At 30.4% G+C, this 11,574-nt stretch overlaps 1 long non-coding RNA gene across 1 annotated transcript; it reads right to left on the bottom strand.

Moving 5' to 3' along the window:
- Window positions 1-10,839: 10,839 nt before the first annotated feature.
- Window positions 10,840-11,312, bottom strand: LOC150025454 (uncharacterized). The gene is made up of 2 exons (XR_016514626.1): window positions 11,205-11,312; window positions 10,840-11,109 (listed from the first exon to the last, which is right to left on the bottom strand). It is a non-coding gene; the product is annotated as an uncharacterized LOC150025454 (long non-coding RNA).
- Window positions 11,313-11,574: the final 262 nt, after the last annotated feature.

Raw genomic sequence — 11,574 nt, 5'->3', positions numbered from 1 at the left:
CTTACATTTTGATTTGTCCAAAATGTGATATCAATTACTACAACCATGTAAGTATATCAAAAACAAACAAAAAAATTACAAAGAAAAATTTTGAAAAAAAATTGAAAAGTGATGGACCAACTCGACAACCCTCCTTATGCGAGACGGGTTACCAATTTCATCCCGTATAATGTTAGCCGACCAATCCACCTCGCCTGCTTATAGTGGGTCAGTGACAAGTTCGGTCAAAACGGATTAGGCTGACCCATTTTGCCACCCTTATTAATCCTCATTAAAATTTGTATATAAGTTTTATAAAAATTATAAAATATAAACTTAAGCATATACAACCTATATATAAATATACATATTTATAAAAAAAATCAAAAATAAAAAAATCTTTATTTTTGTTAGATATTCTTCTTATGCCTCTACTTATATTTGTTTTACATAATATAAACAAAAAGTTCATGTAAAATTAAATCATTAAAATAAATTTTCAATATAAAAAATATATTGAAAAAAATTTAATAATAATATAATATCTTTAATTATACTTATATATATAGTGATACGACTATTTACTTAAAAATACTGAAAAGAAAACGATGAAAAAAGCGAGAAGCCATTTCTAGAGAATTTTATTTGTCTGTTTTGATTTTTTTTTTTCCTTCTGAGATGAATGGATCATATCCCACTCATCATATATAAAGGCCACTGAGGATTATTACTTCATTATTCAATATTTTCTATTCTATATTGTATTATATTTAACAAAAAGTTGACCAAATTTATAATACAATATAATATTAAAATAAGAAGGTATTTAATCAAATTAATATGATTCTAAATTTAATTAATATTTATGACATATTAATTAAGAATCATATTATTTTTTATTGACATGAGGATCCTATTTTTATTTATTTTAATGTTATAATATATTATAATTTTTGTAATTTTTTATTAAATATAATATGAGTTACAAGAAAATAAATATTAAATATTTGATAAATTAAAAATTCACAAAAATTATTTAATAAAATGATATGTTTAATTCATTGAAACTTTAAAATTTAATTTTGAAAATCATTTGTTTTTACTAAACAAGGTTCGATTTTCAGATTAAAGTTTTATGAAAATAAGTAAAGAATTAATTGTTAAACACAATTTATTTTTAAAAAAAATGTATTATGTAATTTATTAACTTAAATTCAAATAATTAACTTAATAATAATAATATTTTTCATTAATATTATTAGTTTTATGCTTTAGGGAGAGAAATTGACAAAGTAAAAAATGATTGATTTAAGGAAAAAGTGTTGGGGAAGTGAAGTTGTTTGGATTGATGTAAATAGAAAGGAAAATGAATTGAAGATTTTGAAAATTTATGAGTGATTTGATGAATTCAATTAAATTATATTTTTTATTCTATAACGATACTATAATCTCTTTTTTTCTTTTTTCCATTTGTGAAGAAAAAAAAGGGAGAATTATTTATGTTTCTTGGTTGTAATTTGTTTTAAATTTATGAATTTTTGAACTGCATATTGTTAAACTGTTTAAACTGTTTTGAACATTTTTTTTTTTGCTAGAATTTGGTTATGCAGAAATTGGTGGTTTATAATGTTCTTTATAATCTGTTTGGATATCTTGTTATACTTGCATGGTATGGATGGCATGGTATGTATTTCTATTTTGCATTTTTGTTAATAATTTCATTTTTATTCATAACAACTACTTTGACTTAAGTACAAACAAGATCTCAAGAAAACAACATTGTTAAACATCCTATTAGGCACTTTTAGCTAAGCCTTAAAGGTAGACTTAAACAAAAATTTACACGCAGGAGAAACACAATAAACCCACTACCCTCAGGTTATTCTAAGGATGAACAACTCTAATACCATTAAATGTAACACCATAGAAAATAACATCTAACTATTAAAATACAAGTTCTACATATTTCTATACAAGCTTAGAGTTTTTCAAAACATTCCTAATACATGATTAGGACATATAGAAATACAAATATTTACAATATAAGTTTCAAAATCAGAACCCTAAAGCTCTTCAAACCCTTCGACACCTGTAAGATCATTTGCTCGTGTACGTAGTACAGTCATTGCAGTTCAAACACAACAAGAAAAACAAGGGTAAGCTAATGCAAAGAAAGTCCATGATATAATTCATGGAAATAGAACCAATTTAGACTAATAATTTATAAACATTTCTTTAAATGAATTCATGTAAAATTTCAATACCAACTCCGTCATTCATATAGACCACACATGGATCTATTTTCAATCACAATCATTGGATTTCATTTCAATCCCACTTCATCTTTCGGAAGACTCATTAAGTATGCATCTACCAGAGACTAACACCTGATCGAAAGATTACCAATGAATCCAATAGAAAGGATCAGGGTAAGTTCAAACATCCAATATCGAGTGTCTACTGCGAGACCCGGTGTGTATGAACTCCCTCTCAGCTTCTCACCACCTGATATCTTAGTCCACATGACTTAGATCAAAATAATTCTACCTATAATACAATAATTAATTTTGAATTTATTTATTAAAAAAATTAAAACCTTTAAATATTCATTTAAATAATGATTTTTTTTAACAAATTTTTTCAGTTGAATTACTTTTCTTTAGTTAAGGAAAATTGAAATTTTGACTTTGAAATTATGTGAGTCTAAAAAAACTTAATGGTTGTAATTGCCGTATATGTGCAGAAATATTACTCATAAAAGCATGTACTGTGCCAAAAATAATAACAAAAATGGCAATGTGATATTCAAAGGAAAAAAAAAGAAAAATATATATATATATATATATATATAATTGATTATATGGAAGAAATTTAGAACACAGTGATAATATGATAATCTGCAGAGAACGATTCTGTAAGTTTTTATGTATAGGAACTAAACTGAGAATTGGCAAGATATGTGTGTGTGGAAAAGGAAAATAAAGGGAGATGCATTGCTTTGCTGTTATAGAATATGAGTAAAAAATTAAACAACGATGTGGTTAGTTCAATAAAAAAAAAGTTGGATTCAAAATTTTGATTTTCAATTTTTTAAATATTATAAATAAAATGAAAATTTTCTATAAAATATGGATTAAAGTAAAAATTAAATTTAGATAAATAGATTTTTAACATAGTTGTGCAGTGCAAAAAAATATAGCAGATTGGTCCAACAAGATTGTTTGTCCTCCCTTAGTAAAAACAACAGGTTTATATTTTCACATAACTATTAATTTGTTAAATAATCAGTTAAACAGATAAATCAATTGATTGATTGATTTAACTGATTTTTTCAATCTAACTTTATTTTTTTGCAAAAATCATGCGAAAAAAATTCAACTCCCCCACCTCATGTTTCGGCCATACATTTAACAATTGCGTCTTATCATTTTTGTGTTAAATTATTGCAATTTATATATGTATTTGTCAAACTGATTTTGGGTAAAAGTTTTTTAGAATAAGTTTGTTATGCTGCAGAGGTTAATTTAATGATATTTTTGCTCAACACTATTACAAGGTGGACTTTAAGCCTAACTCAACCCACAAAACCGGCTCAATCGGGTGAGGGTTGCACCCACTTATATACTATGAAATGTCCTAATCTCTAGTCGATGTGGGATCTCCAACACACCCCTTCACGCCGAGAGTGAGAGATAGGAGCTCGTGCGTGGGATAACATATTATGGGTGGTGGCCTGATAAACCCAACAAATACTCGCTAGGATAGGATCGAAATGGCTCTGATACCATATTAAGAAGTGGGCTTCAAGCCTAACTCAACCTCATAAAACCGGCTCATAGGATTGAGGTTTGCACCCAATTATATACAATGAAAGGCTCTAATCTCTAGTGGATGTGGGATCTCCATCACACCCCCCTCACGCCGAGACTACCAACTCGTGCGTGGAAATATATGTTATGGGTGGTCCGATAACGGCTCGATAGTGGAGCAACCGATCACATTGCATCTGATTCACAATTTTTCACACATACTTCATCATCATTTATTTCAAATGTTAATCTGCCCATAGGTTCAACTGTGTCCATCTCATCTATGGGAACAATTAAATTCAAAGAAAAAATCACTCTCAAGGATGTTCTTTGTGTTCCTTCTTTTAATTTAAATCTCATGTCTGTTAGTAAGATAACCAGTTCACTAAATTGTTGTGTCGTTTTTACTCCACATGGTTGCGTTTTACAGGACTTGGCTACGAGGAGGATGATTGGCTTGGGTAAACAACACGCAGGATTATACTACATGTCCCCTCTTCCAAACCAAGCCCACGCATCTCAAATATCGACCGACCCTGATTTATGGCACAAGCGCCTCGGACATCCTTCTCAGGCGTGTCTACAACTTGTATCTTCCTTACTACCTATCCCTATCAGTAAAAATCTCATTCCCATTCATAATAATTGTAGTATTTGTCCCAAAGCTAAACAGACAAGGCTACCCTTTCCTTTAAGCACAATAAAATCTCATTCTCCATTTAATCTATTTTATTGTGATATTTAGGGTCCTCATAAAACCCCAACTCATTTTGGAAAACGTTTTTTTTCTCACTATAGTCGATGATTATACTAGATGTACTTGGCTATTTCTTATGAATCACAAATCTGAAACCCAACATCTCTTAGAGTCATTCATTACATTTGCACAAAATCAATTTCAGACATCTATTAAAACCATCCGCGTTGACAACAAACTGGAATTTATTTCAATGTATGATTTTTTTCTCAAAAAAGGTATTGAATGTCAACGCACTTGCGTCTACACTCCTCAACAAAATGGAGTAGTAGAATGCAAATATAGACACGTTTTAAACACAGCACGAGCCCTCCTATTTCAGTCCAATTTACCATTAGAATTTTAGGGAGAATGTGTTTTAACACCACATATATCATTAATCGTTTGCCATCACCTTTACTAAAAAATAAATCACCTTTTGAGCTACTATATAATCAACCACCTTCACTTTCTCACCTAAAAACTTTTCGTTGCCTCTGTTACGCAACTATTGTTTCACCTAAGCAAAAATTTGATCCGCGCGCCCGAAAATGCATCTTCATTGGTTATCCTCACAGTCAAAAAGCATACAAATTATTTGATATAGATGCAGACACTTTTTTTACAAGTCGGGATGTCATCTTCCATGAAAGTGTTTTCCCATTCTGCCAACAGTCACAGACACAATCCTCACCTCCATTACAAGGTATTTTGCCCACTATTGACATTGACTTACCCACTCCTGTCCAACATTCACTCGATCAACCTTTTTCTCTTACTCATCACAATGCACCTGAACCTCCATCAAACCAACCATCTTCTCCTACTCGTCACAATGCACCTGAACCTCCATCAAACCAACCTTCTTCTCCTACTCGTCATAATACACCTGAACCTCCAGTAGACCAACCTTCTTCTCCCATGCCAAGAAGTCTAGCACCCATTACCAAACCTTCTCCAACCGACCTTCCTGTTCGACGATCCAGTCGCACATCAACCCTACCTTCCTGGCTTCAAGACTACGTAACGGGATCCCAACCCAATCATTCAACCACTGCCCATGACCGGCCGAATGGAACTAGGTATCCTATGCATCATTTTCTTTCTAATTCACGATTTTCTTCCACACATAGTGCATATCTTGCTAACATCACAACCACCAAAGAACCTCACACTTATGCTCAAGTTATCCTTGATCCAAATTGGCAAAAAGTAATGGACGAAGAGCTTTTCGCCTTGCAGCTAAATCAAACGTGGACCTTAACACCGTTACCCGCTGGGCAGAAACCCATCGGATGCAAATGGGTCTATAAAATAAAGTACAACTCAGATTGTAGCGTCAACAGATATAAGGCACGCCTTGTCGCAAATGGGTACACTCAGATTGAAGGTGTCGACTATTCTGAAACTCTTTCACCAATAGCAAAATTAACAACTTTGAGGTGTCTCCTCACCATTGCAGCAGCCAGAAATTGGTTTACTCACCAGCTAGATGTGCAACATGCCTTCTTACATAGCACATTGCATGAAATTATTTACATGGACTTGCCACTCGGGCATCATCGACAGGGGGAGAACATTGTATGTCGACTCAACAAATCCCTTTATGGTCTCAAACAAGCATCTCGAACATGGTTTTCAACATTTTCTCATGTGATTAAATCTGTAGGATTTCAACAGTCCAAGACAGATTACTCTTTATTCACAAGACAGAATAACTCGTCATTTACTGCCCTTTTGATTTATGTGGATGATATTCTTTTGACTGAAAATGATTCGACAGAAATTCAGCGTGTTAAAGATTGTCTATTACAACAATTTCGCATTAAAGATCTTGGAGACCTAAAAACTTTTCTAGGGATTGAATTTTCCCGTTCCAAAGCTGGTATTTACATGTCCCAAAGAAAATATGCGCTTGATATTTTGCGGGATACGGGACTCACAGGTGCTCGTCCAGACAAATTTCCAATGGAACAATACCTAAAACTCACACCAGACGATGAAGAGTTATTAAAGGATCCAGTCAAATACAGGAGACTCGTGGGACGACTAATATACCTCACGGTTACTCGGCCTGACATAGCATATTTGGTTCGGACCCTAAGTCAATATATACAGGATCCACGTAAACCTCATTGGGATGCCGCAATTCGAGTCCTAAAGTACATCAAAGGATCACCAGGACAAGGATTGTTATTGCCATTCGAAAATAAAATAATCTGACATTGACAGCTTATTGCGACTCAGACTAGGGAGGTTGTCAGACAACTCGGAGATCAGTATCTGGGTATTGCATTTTGCTTGGTTCTTCTATTATCTCTTGGAAGTAAAAAAAACAGACAAACGTATCAAGATCATCAGCGGAAGCAGAATACCGCGCGATGGCCAATACTTGTTTGGAGATAGTTTGGTTGCGTTATCTGTTGCAGGATTTAAAAGTGTCATGTAACTTGCCAGCTCAACTTTTCTATGACCATCAAGCGGCATTACATATAGCAGCAAACCCAGTATTTCATGAACGCACAAAACACATTGAGATAGACTGTCACATTGTGCGAGAAAAATTACAAGCTGGGATAATCAGTCCTTCATATGTACCGACACAGTATCAGCTCGCAGATATTTTTACGAAGGCACTGGGCAAGGAACGGTTTTTGAGGAACGGTTTTTGACGCTACGACACAAATTGGGGGTTCATGATCTTCACCTACCAACTTGAGGGGGAGTATTAAGGAAATAATAATTATCAAATTATATGCAATTATTGTATGCAATATTGTACGATATTGTACGATATTGTACCCAATTATATGCAATTAATTTAATAATTATAGAATCTCATGATTAGTATCCTACTTAATTAGATTGTAATTTGGAGAGAGAAACTCCCTATATATTTCCTATACATGAAGTGATGTAATCATACACATAAGAGAATAAGAAACATCTCTTCTTCTTACCATTTTTTATCATTTTCTTATAAACACAAATTAGTATTGCAACTCAAACTCTTATTTGACTAGATTCTCACTCAAGCTACCCAAATCTCACTTAAGCGAAACAATTTTTGCTCAAGCGAACAAATTTTCACACAAGCAAAAATAGCACTGCAACTCAACCCTCTTCATCTCGACTATATTTTACTTAAGCTAAACTATTTTGCCTCAATCTTTCTTTTCTTCTTCTCTCTTTGATGGATTGGATTGTGTTGTTTTCTAAATAAGTTATATTGTATTATAATACTTACTATAACCTTTATCTCAGTTGTGTATTAGGTATGATATACTTAATTCGAGTCTTTCAGAATATTTTTGTATATTGATATGTGGTTAAAATCGAATTATTTATGGATTGTTAATAAATTTGTTTCCTTATTATGTAATTATTATTACTACTATTATTATTATTAATAATAATATAATAGTATCATTAATCATAATGTTAATATTATAATTAATATCAATATTATTTTACTTATCATTAATACTCAGAAGATTAATAATAATATTATTATAATATTTATTAATACTATTAATGCTAATTAATATGATTATTATTATTTTTATTAATATATATTATTTATTAATATTAGTAATGTTGATATTAATATTATTAATATTATTAATATTATCATTATTATTATAATAATTATTAATTTTATTAATATTAACATTGTTGAACAATGTTAATATGAAAAGGAAAATATACATAAATTGTTGGGGGAATAAAAACATAGTATAGACATAAATTTTGTGACTGATTTAGTAACCAATTTTGTGATTGATTTTGTGAGTTATTAGGGGACTAATTTTGTGACTGATTATTTGTGACTGATTTTTTGTAACTGATTTTTTGACTGATTTTCTGTAATTGATTTTTTGTGTCTGATTTTTGGTGACCGATTTTTTGACTAAATATGTAGTCAATATTTCGGTCATTAAATCATGTAAATAACCTCTGGTAACTTCTTTGGTAATTGATAGTGACCATATTTATTCAATCACAAATTTAATCACTAATAGTGACCAGATTTTTCGATCACTGATTTTGGTAACTATTCTACAATTTTCTAGTAGTGATCAGCAACATCATTCCTTAAGTTTGGAAGATTTTATGACGCATAATCCACCTAAGGCTAATGGGATAGTAGACCAATGATTAAGTAGATCAATGCGTGAGGGATTTTAAGAGGAGATTTGAAGCCACTCAATGTGTTTAAGAGAGGAAGTTACCCTATACCATCTATATGCTGACTAAAGAAGTTGAGTTTTGGTGCATAGACAAGAAATAGATGATGAAAGATAAAGGAGCAAATGTCACTTGGGAAAGTGTCAAACTAAGATATATGGAGGAGTATTTTCCTAATAGTGTTAGACATGTAAAAGAAATTGAGTTCATGCAACTTGAACAAGGAAATCTTCTAGTTACTGAAATATGCTACTAGGTTCAAACACTTAGCTATATTTTATATCCAAGCCATAATTTGAGGTTTGGAGATGCAAAAGAGGTGGTGATTCCTTTTTTTATTAGAAAATTTCTTGCTTTAATGGATAATGCAAAAATGGTAGAGAGTCTTTAAAGTAGTAGTTGAGTTGCTAAACAAGGAGGACCTTTTGGAAGTAGACATAAGAATGCAGATAAAATGAAATAGGAGTGGAGGACCCAGTTCTTAGTCACAGTCTTGTGTAAAATGCATTAGATCTGATGGACCACATGTTATTAGATCATGTTCTCAACCAATGCAAAATGTAACATTCAATAGATGTCAAAAGTATGATCATACAACAAAAACCATTGTACTTACAGTTGAAAGCCCTAAATTCTAGTGGGGTATAATGAAGGTTTTGTTTTTGAATATTTCGAAAAAAAAAAGAATGAAACATTCTTATCTCAGCCTTCACACATCCTATTAACACCTCTTTGCTATAGTTCCTTTTACTCTCGCTCAAAAATTGTTTTATAACTAAATTCACTTCCCAAAATACTAATTTCACTCCTTACTATAACTTACACAACACATTATACTTATTTCATGCTTTCAAAACACACATATGCTTACTAAATAATTTCAGACATACAATTAGTTATAGAAAACTCCTGATCCTTACATAAATAAAATATAAATATCTAGTTCGCTTACATATTATAGATATCAAACTTATACTTTATGCAATCAAAATTTTGTGATCGATGAGTTTCAAATTAGTATGTGGTACTTGTCATGTTCGAAATGAATTAAATTTATGAAATATGAATTCATTTTTAATATGAAATAGTTGAAATTTATATTACGGTGAAAAAAAAAGAAATAGTATAAAATAAAATAAAAATCATTAAATTCTATAAAATAAAAAATCTCTAAACATTAAATATTAGGGATGACAAAGTGGGTTGGATTCGACGGACCGGTCCACCATATCACATTTCTTTATTTTGACACTTTTAAAGAGAAATCTCATCCGTTTGGAATTAAAATTGATGGTGGTCAATGATTTATATAGAATTTTATTTACATTAATTTTTTACACATCATTTGATTCATTGAATATTGTTGATATTTACTTTATCTTGTTAGACATTAAATCTTCTTTGATTAAAATATTAAAGTTTGATTCAATGTTATTGTTCTTCCTTACATTTTTATTTGTCCAAAATGTGATATCAATTACTACAACCATGTAAGTATATCCAAAACAAACAAAAAAATTACAAAGAAAAATTTTAAAAAAAAATTGAAAAGAGATAGACCAACTCGACAACCCTCCTTATGCGAGACGTGTTACCAATTTCAGCCCGTATAATGTTAGCCGGCCAATCCACCTCGCCTTGCTTATAGTGGGCCAAGTGAAAAATCTGGTCAAAACAGATTGGGCTTACCCATTTTGCCACCCTTATTAATTCCTCATTAGAATTTGTATATAAGTTTTATAATAACTATAAAATATAAACTTAAACATATACAACATATATATAAATATACATATTTAAAAAAAATCAAAAATAAAAAAAAATCTTTATTTTTGTTAGATATTCTTCATATGCCTCTACTTATATTTGTTTTACATAATATAAACAAAAAGTTCATGTAAAATTAAATCATTAAAATAAATTTTCAATATAAAAAAATATATTAATCAACCTATCACAACTATTCAATATCTTGAAAACAATTTAATAATAATATAATATCTTTAATTATACTTTTATATATATATATATAGTGATACGAGTATTTACTTAAAAATACTCGTTTGAATCACATACACTAATTATTACATTATAAAAATAAAAAATATAAAAAGAAAAACATAAATATTAAAAAAACTTAATTGAAAGACAGATTTTATTAAATTTAATTATAATTTGGTACAAGTTTTGAACCTATTATTTATGCATAAAATAATTACTGACAACAACACTGATATCTCTGGAATCTAAATCCATTCTCGAAACAGATACCTTCCTTAAAGCCCCTTCCTACGCAAGCGTCATTACAACCAGGATAGCAAGTGTCTATGCAGTTCGCTATTGATATTGAATGAGTTGATATTGCATTAGTATCTGCTGTTGCTTCTGAATCTCCTTCTGCATTTATATCACCATTAAATTATATCAAAATTCACCATAAAATTCAGTGAAATCTCACCATATACCAAATTTCACCATAAAATTCCAATTACCTTCTGCTGCACTCAGAACTAGAGCAACGAACAAAACACTGAAAAGAAAAGGATGAAAAAAGCGAGAAGCCATTTCTAGAGAATTTTATTTGTCTGTTTTGATTTTTTTTTCTTCTGAGATGAATGTTTCATATCCCACTCATCATATATAAAGGCCACTGAGGATTATTACTCATTATGCATTATTCAATATTTTCTATTCTATATTATATTATATTTAACAAAAAGTTGACCAAATTTATAATACAATATAATATTAAAATAAGAAGGTATTTAATCAAATTAATATGATTCTTAATTTAATTAATATTTATGACATATTAATTAAGAATCATATCATTTTTTTATTGACCTGAGGATCCTATTTTTA

Source organism: Phaseolus vulgaris, chromosome 8 (assembly GCF_051622355.1).
Source record: "Phaseolus vulgaris cultivar YP4 chromosome 8, ASM5162235v1, whole genome shotgun sequence".
Classification (NCBI taxonomy): Eukaryota; Viridiplantae; Streptophyta; class Magnoliopsida; order Fabales; family Fabaceae; genus Phaseolus; species Phaseolus vulgaris.
The sequence above is the reverse complement of the archived record's forward strand: the minus strand, read 5'-3'. Positions and strand labels throughout refer to the sequence as shown.